Source organism: Dipodomys merriami, unplaced genomic scaffold (assembly GCF_024711535.1).
Source record: "Dipodomys merriami isolate MVZ:Mamm:240054 unplaced genomic scaffold, mDipMer1.0.p SCAF_30, whole genome shotgun sequence".
Lineage (NCBI taxonomy): Eukaryota > Metazoa > Chordata > Mammalia > Rodentia > Heteromyidae > Dipodomys > Dipodomys merriami.
In genome coordinates, this window is record NW_027204493.1 from 1,122,147 (window position 1) to 1,134,345 (window position 12,199).

At 42.7% G+C, this 12,199-nt stretch overlaps 1 protein-coding gene across 8 annotated transcripts in view; it reads left to right on the forward strand.

Annotated features, from left to right (window-relative positions):
* Positions 1 to 12,199, forward strand: part of Pdzd2 (PDZ domain containing 2) — a 362,844-nt gene that overhangs the window by 228,987 nt on the left and 121,658 nt on the right. The window contains exon 1 of one of the 8 annotated variants that reach the window (XM_070040976.1): positions 10,708 to 10,732. The exons of the other annotated variants lie outside the window; for them this stretch is intronic. The gene's annotated coding sequence lies outside the window, so the exon portion shown is untranslated. Of the gene's footprint in view, positions 1 to 10,707; positions 10,733 to 12,199 lie in introns of those variants that run through there. 8 annotated transcript variants of the gene reach the window in all.

Consider the following 12,199-nt stretch of genomic DNA (forward strand, 5'->3'; position numbering starts at 1 on the left):
CCCCCCCCCAAAAAAAAAAAAAAGATTGAGGTAAAAATGAAAAAAAAAAGATAAAGAAAAAAAATCACAAAAAATAATTTAAACAGTAAGAATGAAGAAGGGTATGTTCTCACCCACAGCAAAGTATGCTTTAAAGTTCTAATAATTAAAACAGTGTGACACTGGAAGTGCCAAATAGACCAGAGGGCCAGGGTAGGAAACCCAAATAAGCATTTAGGTGTCAGGAAACTTTGCATATGAAAGGTAGTATTTCAAAACTGGAGGCTAAATGACAGTTTATTGAATAATTATGTTGAAATATCTAAAACTTCAGGGGAGGGAGTGTAAAGTTAGATCCTGACTTCAGTCCTATGCAAAAATAAATTCCAGATGGCATAAAGAGCTAAACATAAATCTGGGAAATACATAGCAGACTATAGAATTTTTTTTATTATCTATGTTGGGAAGCCACCTTAAGTAATACTGTAAGTACATGAAAGAAAGATCCACTAGATGCTTCGATGTGACAGTCTACAATGGAAGTCAAAAGTCAAGTCAAGAGAATGGTTTAGAGCGGGGCGCCAGTGGCTCAGACTTACAATCCTGCCTAGTCAGGAGAATTGTGGTTCAGAACCGGCCCAGGCAGACAAACATTCAAGACTCTTATCTCCACTTAACTAGTCCATTAAGAAGCTGAAACTGAGCCGGGCGCTGGTGACTCACGCCTGTAATCCTAGCTACTCAGGAGACTGAGATCTGAGGATCGAGGTTCAAAGCCAGCCCGTTCAGGAAAGTCCATGAGACTCTTATCTCCAATAAACTACTAGAAAACCAGAAGTGGCGCTGTGGCTTATGTGGTAGAGCGCTCCCCTTGCACTGAAGAGCACAGGGACAGAGCCCAAGCCCAGAGTTCAAGCCCCACAACTGACAAAATAAAAGCCAGAACTGGTGGTGTGGCTCAAGTGGTAGAGCACCAGCCTTGAGCAGAAAAAGCAAAACAAGAACATGAGACCCTGAATTCAAGCCCCAGTAAAAGATGATGGCTTGAAGAGTGATGGGAAGGAGTGAGGTGTATTTGACTCAGTATATTTCCCCACCATAGGAATATTTTTTACACAAATGTGTCCACAAATTGCATAATGTGTCAATGTGTTTGCCATAATGTGTGGACCAGTAAGCACTCATGTAAATTATAGCATCTCTGAGTATTTTAAAACCACGCTCTCCACTTACAATGATTCACACTTACAAGAATGTGGTGCCATGTGCATCTATATTTTTGTAAAACTGCTCTTATGTTTTGAAAAACAATGCCTTTTTTATTATCAATACTTTGAATGCATTTAGAAAAATGCACTGGTGTTCTCATTGAAGGGGGTAACAGATTATTTGATTCTGTTATTAAATGCACAGCAAACTTGGGCTTGCAGTGAACTACAGTGCACTTGGCACAAGGATGCAAGTATGACAGGAATAGGGGGTTAAAATGGAGCAGGAGGGGCGTACACTCTTGATTGATAGGATGTCCAAGTAAAATCCACTCAAGAGCAGGTTGCCAGAGGGTTTTTTTGTGTGTTCTGGCAGGTTCTAGGCCTTGAACTCTGGACCTGGGTGCTGTCCCTAAGCTCCTTTTGCTGAATATTAACACTCTACCGCTTGAACTATAACACCACATGTGGCTTTTTCTGTGATTAATTGAAGAGAATAGTCCCATAGACTTTACTGCCGAGGCTGGCAGCAAACTGCCTCCTGAGAAGCTAGGATTACAGGTCTGAGCCATCAGCGCCCAGCTCAGAGGGTTTTTTGTTTTAATTTTTTTTCCCAGTCATAGGGCTTGAACTCAGGACCTGCACACTGTCCCTGAGCTTCTTTTTCTCAAGGCTAGTGCTCTACTACTTGCGCCAGAACTCCATTTCTGGCTACTTGATAGTTTATTGGAGATAGTCTCACAGACTTTGTTGCATGGGCTGTCTTTGAACCATAATCCTCATGTCAGCCTGCTGAGTGGCTATAATTATAGGCATGAGCCACGTTTGCCTGGCTTGCCAGAGTTTTATGAAGTGCCAAGTTAAGCGGGCACTGGAGGATTCCTACCCCTTGTGCCCTATGGAATCAGGATGCATTTCTCCAGGAAAAGAAGGACCAGGGAGCCCAGCAGTGGTTCACAGATGCTATGGGAATGTTCTCTACCCTCTTTCCGCTCACACAGGCCTCTTCGCTGCTGAGCTCTGACATCAGATGATCCACAAAGGGGCTCTTCAGCATGCCTCTTGAGGGCTGATTGCTGTGTAGGCACATCACTTTTCCTGGGGCTGCCATAGAATTGCCTTTCTCTGAGCATATGGGCAAGGTCCCATTGCTAGAATCCAACTGCCCAGCATTTTCTCCTGCTATATGTGGCTTCTCATTTCTTCCCTGCACTAGGGGGGATTTTACAAGTAGTTGCCATCTCTCTGTATGTATATCAGTAGGTTTGGATCACATCATTGGGGGAGCATTTTTGCAATTTTATGTTTTACATGTAATTATCATTTGCTTCTCCAATAACAACCCATTTCAGAAGAAGGAACTATAATGAAACTTAACTCCTCATCTCATTGATTTTTTTCCATTTTTTTTCTTTTTTCTTTTCTTTTCTTTTTCTTTTCTTTTTCCTGGTCCTGGGGCTTGAACTCTGGGCCTGGGTGTTGTCCCTGAGCTTCTTTTATTCAAGGTAAGCACTCTACTACTTGAGCCACAGCACCACTTCTGGCTCTTTTGGGTAGTTTGTTAGACATCAAATCTTACAGAGTTTCCTGCTTCAGTTGGCTTCGAACCTGATCCTCAGATCTCAACCACTTGAATAGCTAAGGACTACAGGCATGAGCCACCAGCAACTGGCTCCATTGTTTTTCTAATCTTCATTTTTAAAAATTTATTTGTGCTGTGACTATTATTATTTCCTTCCTTCCACTGATGTGGGGCTTTGTTTATTCTTACTGTAGTTCCTTAAGGTATTGAATTAGATAGTTTGAGTTCCTACTTTCTTTGGATATAGGCATTTACCACTGTGAACTTCCTCTTAAAACTGCTTTTACCACTTCTTGTAACTTTGGATATGCTGTTTCCATTTTTATTTGTCTTGAGATAGATGAGGTAAAAGATAGGTCATGTGCCTAATTATCTTTGTTTTGTTTTGTTTTTTGTTTTTGTCAGTTGTGGGGCTTGAACTCTGGGCCTAGGCACTGTCCCTCAGCTCTTCAGCTCAAGACTAGCGCTCTACCACTTGAGCCCCAGTGCCACTTCCAGTTTTCTGAGTGTTTTATTAGAGATAAGGGTCTCACAGACTTTCCTGCCCAGGCTGGCTTTGAACTGGGATCCTCAAATCGCAGCCTCTTGAGTAGCTAGGATTATAGGCATGAGCCACTGGTGCTCCAGCTTGATTATCCTTTTGAGAGCTTTGTTGACTCATTGATTGTTCAAAGGTGTGTTCATTTCCATAGATTTATGAGATTTCCAATATTCTACAAGGTGGCTAGAAAAGATATTTGATATGATCTCCATCTTCATAAATGTGCTAAGACTTGCTTTGTTGTCGCCCAATGCCTAAATGATACTGAAGAGTGCTCTGTATGTGCTTGAAAATGATGTGTACCTGCTACTGCTCAATGGAATCTGTTGAGCAGATTGCTTTGAACCATTAGGCCTGTGGTTCACATCTGCCATTATTGATGTTTTTGGTTTGGATGATCAATCCATTGTTGCAAGTGGCATTTTACTGTTACTGTCCATTTCTTCAGTTCTGTTTATATATGCTTTATATATTTAGATGTTCCGACATTAGATTAAAAATGAATTGCAAGTATCAGTGAAATTAAGAATTATCTCTTTAGAGACAAACTTTTAACAATACTGACTTTTAAAAAAAGAGAAAATATTTTAAAATAACATTGTAAATGAAAGAGGAGACCCTATAACTGACAACACAAAAATACAAATTCCACAAAATGCAGAGAATCAAAAGAGGCCACTAAGAACAATTGTATGCCAACAATTGGAAATTAAACCAGTATATCAAAGAGATAGCTACACTCTTGTTGATTCTGCATTATTCGCAACAGCCAAGATGTAGGATCATGTCTTAAGTGTTTATGAATAGATAAATTCAATGTGGCATGTATACACAGTGGAATGATACTCAGCCTTAAAACAGAAAGGAAATTCAGTCTTTTGTGACATGGATGAGCCTGGAGGACATTATACTAAGTGAAATAAGCCAGACACAGGAAGACAAATAGCACATGATATCACTTATATATGGAAATGAAAAATGTTGAACTTTATAGAATTGAAGTAGTGGCTGTCAGGAACTGGACAGGGAAGGATAGAAGGGATTTGGAGAGAGAGATTGACCAAAAAGTACAATTTCAGTTAGAATGAATAAGTTCCAGATATCTATTTTATAGCAGGATGACTCTAGCTAATAATATATTTCATAATTAAACATGGCTGGGATGGTGGCTCACCAAGAAGAAGTATGATGGGTGATGGACAACTTAGCTTGGTATGATCATCTCACAGTGTATATACACACACTCATCGCACTGCACAATGAAAATACAATTTTTATTATCTATTATACCTTAAGGCTTGGGAAAGGAAAAAAAGCAAATAACACACACACACACACACACACACACACACACACACACACACACACACACACACACACACACACACACACACACACACACACACACACACACACACACACACACACACACACACACACACACAGACAGAGCAAATAATAGGCAATTTCCTTTCTAGTCATCCAGTTGTTATTACAACATGGATTCCAACCACGTCTTTTAAGTTCCAAAGCCTGTATTCAACCCAACTGGCTGCTGTTCCCCAGTAAACATCATCTACTTCCCACAGCCCAAAGAGAATTCTGGAAGACCTTCCTAGCTAGAGTCCTACAACAGCAACTTTACCTTGTTAATCCTCTCAGTGAGAAGTCTTCCTTACCTGCCTCAAGTTTACAGTGGCCAGATAAGGCGTGGTGACAAGGCTACTGGTAGTGACACTGACGAAATGTGTGTTGCCGTACAAGACTAGGTGCAGCAGTGAGGGTGCTGCACTTCCTTGTATGGTAGCTAACTAGCAGTTCTCAGACAGCCTGACTGCTACTGGGCCCCTGATATTTCCTCCACTCTCTCCTCTAGGTGAGGCCAGGAGTAGCACCTCTAAGCCCCATTGCATGAGGAAGGGGAAATGGCTCCCTGAGCTGAAGGGGCCCATTAGAATGTGAATGTAGGTAGGCCTTACAGAAAATAGTAATGTGGACACCTCCCTTCATAAGAAAGAGTTCTGTGTGTGTGTGTGTGTGTGTGTGTGTGTGTGTGTGTGTGTGTGTGTGTGTTTGTGTGTGTGTGTCTGTGTTTGTGTCTGTGTCTATGTCTGTGTCTGTGTCTGTGTGTATCCTGGGGCTTGACCTCAGGGCCTAGTTGCTGTCCTTGCACCTTTATACTCAAGGCTAGTTAGTATTCTACTACTTGAGTCACAGTTTCACTTCTGGCTTTTTGGGTAGTTAATTAGAGATAACAGTCCCACAGACCTTCCTGCCTGGCTGGCTTTGAACTGGGATTCTCAGATCTCAGCCTCCTGAGTAGTTAGGATTTTAGGTGTGAGCCACCAGGAGGCCAGCCCATCACATGATCCTAAAGGTGAGTTTCAGGCAGTGCAAATTCCTTTATGCAACACATCTGCCCAAGCGTAGCTAACAAGGTCAACATGTTTCATGCTCTGGGGAAAGGAGGAAATAGCTACCACGTTAGCATTGTGCTCCCATAGCTTGTCAGTGCAGGCAGGAAAGAGGGAAGAGTTCATTCTATCATTTGAGCTCCATGAACAACTCATGCAAAGCCTGAGTAATAGCCTTTGACAACTTCAATGGGTTTGTTCTCCTCTTCCATGACCTCTGAAGTATGCTTGGTGAGAAGACAGGCTAGAATGACAGCGTAGTTAATGCCTCTTGGCTCTTTGACCGTCACTTCATGGTTTGGGCTCGAGGCTGTCAACTCCACCACAAGTCCTGCCCTTGGGTAGCAGGTGGTACATCATAAACCAATGGCTAGGAAATGGTCAGGAGTTGGCTAAGACATTCCTAAGTTCTTGGTATTAAAGGTGGTAGTGGATCATTGCGTTACTAAACATCAGAAAATAAATACTCACACAGCCATTTTCCTTCTGAAACCAAAAGATTTGAGAGTCTCAATGCAGGCAGTGAGAGTACGCTTAGTGGTCTTATGACTCACTTCACAGCTCATCTCAGATGATCTGCTATAGCATTCCTGGAGGCCTTGCCCATTAAAGGATTTCAAAGATTTCCCCCTACGTGGTGAGACTTAAGATTAATGTCTCCTTAGGGATCATTGGATACAAGAAGCATAAGGGACCCTGATGATTCAAGTTCACAAGCAAGCCATGATGATTCTCCACATTCCCCTCAATATGTCTCCACCAGATCTAATTAACTGTAATTCATCCAGTCAGGTCTTTATATGCCCAGGGCTAGGGATGTAGCTCAGGCATGTGATAGGACCTGAGTTGAAGCTTTAATACCACACACTCACACACACACATTTTGTAACTTAACAGATCTCTTGTTCTATCCATGTAGCTGCTGTTTGTTAAAGTGAAGATGATTTATCCCTGCAATACTGTAGTCCCTCATTAATCCAAGAAGGAAATGTTCTAAGACCTCCAGTGCCTTCCTGAACCCACAAATAATACTGAACCCAATGTATACTGTTTTCTCCTGCACAGGTATACATAAAGTTAATGCTTTTTCCATTTTAACTAAGCATGTATCACACAATGTGTCTAGGTATGAAAGCAAAACTAGCACAGATTTCTTTTTCTCCTTCATAGTTATGTGGATGGAAGTTGCATTCTTTATTATTTTTTCTTTCTACGTTGTTACTAGGGGCTTGAATTCGGAGCTTTGCTGCTTAAAGCTGGCAGTCCATAAGAGCTACACCTTCATTTCCAGGGTTTTTTTTTTTTTTTGGGGGGGGGGGAGGTGCTGGTAATTGGATATAAGAATCTTACCAATTTTTCTGCCTGCATTGGCTTTAGACTGTGATTCTCAAATCCCAGCTTTCTGAGCAGCTAGGATTATAGATGTGAGCCACCACTGCACACCTATTCTAAACATGTATTTTAGCAATCTCAGCATAGGGTGCTTTTCTCTAAGAACTTTTTTTCCCTTTCAATGAAAGCACTTTGGTATATCTGAATTGCTAGCATTTGCCCAAATGGCTGCTATATTAACTCTAATGGCCTTGATTGCTATTCTTGCACTTGAGGCCATTATTAAGTAAAACAAGGGTCACTGGAACAAAGGGCTTCCATAGCATAGAATTGCATCAGATACCTGAAGTGGCTAGGCTACCAATGTAGCTACAGGTAGCCTGTACAACATGGATACATAGGACAAAGGGATGGTTCTTGTCCTGGGCAGGACAGAGCCGGACAGCTGGAGATTGCATCTTACAACTTAGAACAGCAGGCACTTTTAAACTTAGGAGTTATTTCTAGAATTTTCCATTTAATATTTTTCAGACTATGGTTGAATGTGGGTAACTGAAACCCTGGAGAGAGAAACCATGGCTTAGCAGGAACTACTACATGTAATTTGAGAAGTGATTACAAATCACAGCAGGAAGTTTTCTCTCTGATCTTGTCATTTAGACACTAAGCATCATAATTCTCTTAAATAAACCAGGAAATCTTAATATCATTCAAAGGCAAATTCCTTACATGCAAGAATTAAAAGTCTTGGGGTTTGGCTTCTTCTATTATTCATAACACATTGGTTATTTTTCTCTCTAGCTTAAAAATACATATTTCTAATTCATCGATTACTTAAAGTCTAATCAGTAAATCATTTTGGTTCTTATGGATTAATCTGAACCTAATGAATCAGCATGCATCATTTGTGAAGCAGGGAAGATTATCTTGCTATTTTAAAGATAATATTAAGTACATTCATAGACTAATGTATTAAAATGACTTTGTTTTCATGAACAGCATGATAAAAATGATTTGAATGGGTTGCAGCAGTTTTACAAGGTATCATCTTTTTTTGTTTTTTAGTTTTTTAGTTTTTTTTTTTTTTTGTCGGTCATGGAATATGAACTCTGGGCCTGGGCACTGTCCCTCAGCTCTTAAGCTCAAGGCTAGCACCCTACCACTTGAGCCACAGTGCCACTTCCAGCTTTTTTCTTCTTATGTGGTGCTGAGGAATCCAACATAGGGCCTCATGCATGCTAGGCAAGCACTCTACCACTGAGCCACCTTCCCAGCCCTACAAGGTATCATCTTAATGAAAGAACTCAATAAGACTTGGAAAAGTCAAAGAGAGAGAAGACTGCTTTTATTTCCTACCAAATTGGATAGCTTAGAACAACAGAAACCTCTCTTTCAGATATGAAGCGTAGATGTCTGCAAATCAACATGTCAGCGGGTTGGTTTCTTTTGGGGGCTTTGAGGGGAAAACATTGTGCCCCCTCCCTTCTTTCTCAGCTTCTAGAAGATGGAAGCCCTCCTCACCCATTTCTTGGCCTATAGACCCTCCAATCTCTTTTCTGTCTTCATTTGCCTTCTCTGTAGTTCTTTTTATTGGGGGGTGGGAGGGGAGGCCGGTCCGGTCGTGGGGCCTGAACTCTGGGCCTGGCCACTGTCCCTCAGCTCTTCAGCTCAAAGCTAGCACTCTACCACTTGAGCCACAGCGCCACTTCCAGCTTTTTTCTTCCTGCTTATGTGGTGCTGAGGAATCGAACCCAGGGCCTCATGCATGCAGGGCAAGCGCTCTACCACTGAGCCACCTTCCCAGCCCTCCCTGTAGTTCTTGATGCCTTTTTTTTTTTTTTACTCTTCCAAAGTCACTCCTTGGATGGGTCCAACCTCATGTAGGTTGACCCTTTATTACCTCTGCAAAGACGCTTTCTAAGTAAAACCACATCATTCTGAGGTTCTAGGTGAACATGAATGGTGGTGGAGGAGGGGCGTCATTCAAGGCACAGAGACTTCCAGTCACCACATCTCCAGAGTCTTAACTCCTAGCCAGACTCTTGGCCACAAAGCCTTGATGGTCCTCCCCTCTGTCTGCACTACTGTTGTCTCCCTTCCTCAGACCCCATCTCTGCCTCTAGCCACCACCTCTGATTGCTCAGACTTTGCCCCTGCATGGTGTATGAGGGTAGTCTTCTAAGATTATAATAAAGCTGAGAATCACCTAGTGATGCCAGAAAGCCCTTATGAGCCTAGTGATGTCACAGCCTACTACATCACATCATTCAATGTTTGTGATGATATGGGAAAACAAACCTGCTGCAGTCATGTGAAAATATACCCATATAGTTACATATATGGGATATATGTAACTATATGTATATATATATGTATATATGTAACAGGATAGTGATAATAAATGATTGTTTATGGGATTCTGTATTTACTAAGTATAGTACATTTTAATTTAAGAAGTATTGCTACTTAAAAATGTGTTAAGTAATGCTGACAAAAGCCTCATAAGTCTTTCTACAGTGTGTGTGTGTGTCTGTGTGTCTGTGTATCTGTGTGTCTGTGTCTGTGTGTCTGTGTGTCTGTGTCTGTGTGTGTGCCAGTACTGGAGCTTGAACTTGGGCCTGGGTGCTCTCCTTTAGTTCTTTTTCCTCAAGGCTGGTGTTTTACCACTTGAGCCACAGCTATTCCTGGCTTTTTGCTGGTTAATTGGAGATGAGAGTCTCGCAGACTTTCTTGCCTAGGCTGGCTTCAAACCTCAATTCTCAAATCTCAACTGGCAGAGTAGCAAAGATAGGTGCCTGTCTCCGTTATGTCTCTTGATTTATCAACAGGCCAGAGTGACTGGCTTACACCATCTCAGCCTGTGTAAGCACTCAGTGACAAACTTGCCTCCCCATGAATTTCTCAGGACATGTGGTCCTTGTTAAATGACTATAAATCTCACCTTGACTAATCCGAAAAGACTACAGTCAGTCTATTAAGGAGACGATATCAGAAGAGAACTCAGAATATGAGTATTAACAACAGCAAGAATCCAGATGTGGACCTTTGCTCTGCTCTTGGCTGTACCAGGTCCTAGGACTTCCCTAGAGTCCACATCCAGCCCTGTAGGAAGTGGTGCTGTGGCTCAAACAGTAGAGTACTTGCCTTGAGGAAGACCACAGGGACAGCGCCCAAGCCCAGAGTTCAAGCCCCACGTCCGCCCCCCCCCCAAAAAAAGATTACTAGAACACATCCAGCCCTGCAAGCATCTGGTGAGTTATGTATCCCAGATCCTAAGCTGGGACGGCTGCCATCCTTACAAAGCTCCTGGCTGGATCCAGAATGTGGGGAGGGGGGTGAGCGAGCACCAGTGCAGATGCCTGCTGTGATTCCTGCTCCACAGCTGTGAGAGGCACCCCAGGCTGGAGGGCTGCTGCCACCCTGGAGAATGCTCTCCTGTGTTTCCCCAAGAGGTTTGAGAAGGTCCTCTGGCCAAACACTTTTGTGTTTCTTCCCACTTTCAGATGCTGCCACCTCCCACTCTTCTTGCTGTGCAGTTCGAAAGATAACTTTTCCAAGTGTTTGTTTTTATTTCAGGCAGCTCATGGCTTTAACTTGTGGACTTTTTTCCATTTTCTCTAAGGGTTTGAAGTCTACTGGGTGCCAGCTGCCAGTGGTTGCCTGTTGACAGTACATGGTAAGGGAGCCAGTCCCTGAGAATTCTACAACACGCTTGAGCCTCCCAAACCGACACCTGCTTGTATCAGCAAAACCAGGTCAACAGAAAACAGAAGGCTGACTATCCAGGCAGAATGTGTTTTCTCCTTGAGTTGAAATGGTGTCTGGAGTAATCTTCTTTAAATATATATATATATATATATATATATATATATATACATATATATAAATAATTTTTTTAATATTCAAACCAGATGTCAGAGACTCAAGCCTGTAATCTCAGCTATTCAGGAGGCTGAGATTTGAGGATTTGGGCTCAAAGTCAGCTCAGGCAGAAAAGTCCGTGAGACTTTTTCAAAATTTCAACCTCCCATCAAGCAGCAAAAAGCTGGAAGAGGAGCTGTGGTTCAACTAGTAGAGTGCCAGCCTTGAGTATAAAAGCTAAAGGAGAAAAGGCTAAGCTGAGTTCAAGCCTAGCAGTACAAACCAAATAAAAAAATCGTGTGGACTCCCGAGTATCTCGTGACATTGTAATACATTGAAACGATTAAATTAAAAGTAAAACTGAATTTTTTGAATCCTCACCTCAGAACAAGTAGAAGAGGCTTTCCTTTAAAAGGATGCAGATGAACAAAAAGGGTGTCATTCAGCTGTCCATGGCAACTGAAAGGAAGATAGGAGGACCGTTGTGGTACCTACAGGCCAGCAGCGAGGTGGATTCTGGGATAGGAGTGGCTCCCCCCGCCCCACCCATACAATGTGTGTCAGACTGATATGTGGCAGTTCCTTATACCAGTGAGAGCTGCTTATATACGTTACTAAATATTCAGGGACTGGTCAGCTGTTCTCATAGCCAGGCTAGGACAGTCAGCCTCCCAGACTCCACCTTGAATCCTGGGCCAATTTCAGGACCTCTGGGACTGGCCTGAGTTGAGTCAGGCCAGGAAGCTTACAGTTTCTTAGGGAGTAGAGAAGCCACCCCTGGCCAGATGGATGAAGAAGCAGAGCAAAAGGCCACCATGGATCTGTGGTTTGAGGACAGTGTCTCTTCTCTGACAGGAAGCATAGTCTACAGTCAACCAAACACCATTGCTTATTGTCTACCCTGAGCTGACACCCCAGCACCCATGTGTGCATACACCACCCCATCCCCATCCTCAGCACAATGGCTTGGGTCACCACAACCCTTAAATACCTCTGTGCTTCAAGGGACCAGCAAGGGCTCTGCCAGCTCCCTTTTTCTAGACTTGGCTCTGTTCCCTCGCTCCATTCCTGTTATAGAATCAGTCTGACTGCCTCCCCATGTACCTCCATGGGGAGCTGCCTCCCTAGCTCATGTTCTAGATGGTTCTAATTAGGACAAAAGCAGTAGCCAAGCTCAAACCAGTTGACTTGTGGTTCTCAAGAAGCTTTCTGAAAGGGGAAGGGGCTAGCACTGATTGATATATATATATGATGTGTCAGGCAGCAAACCGGCCATCATAGT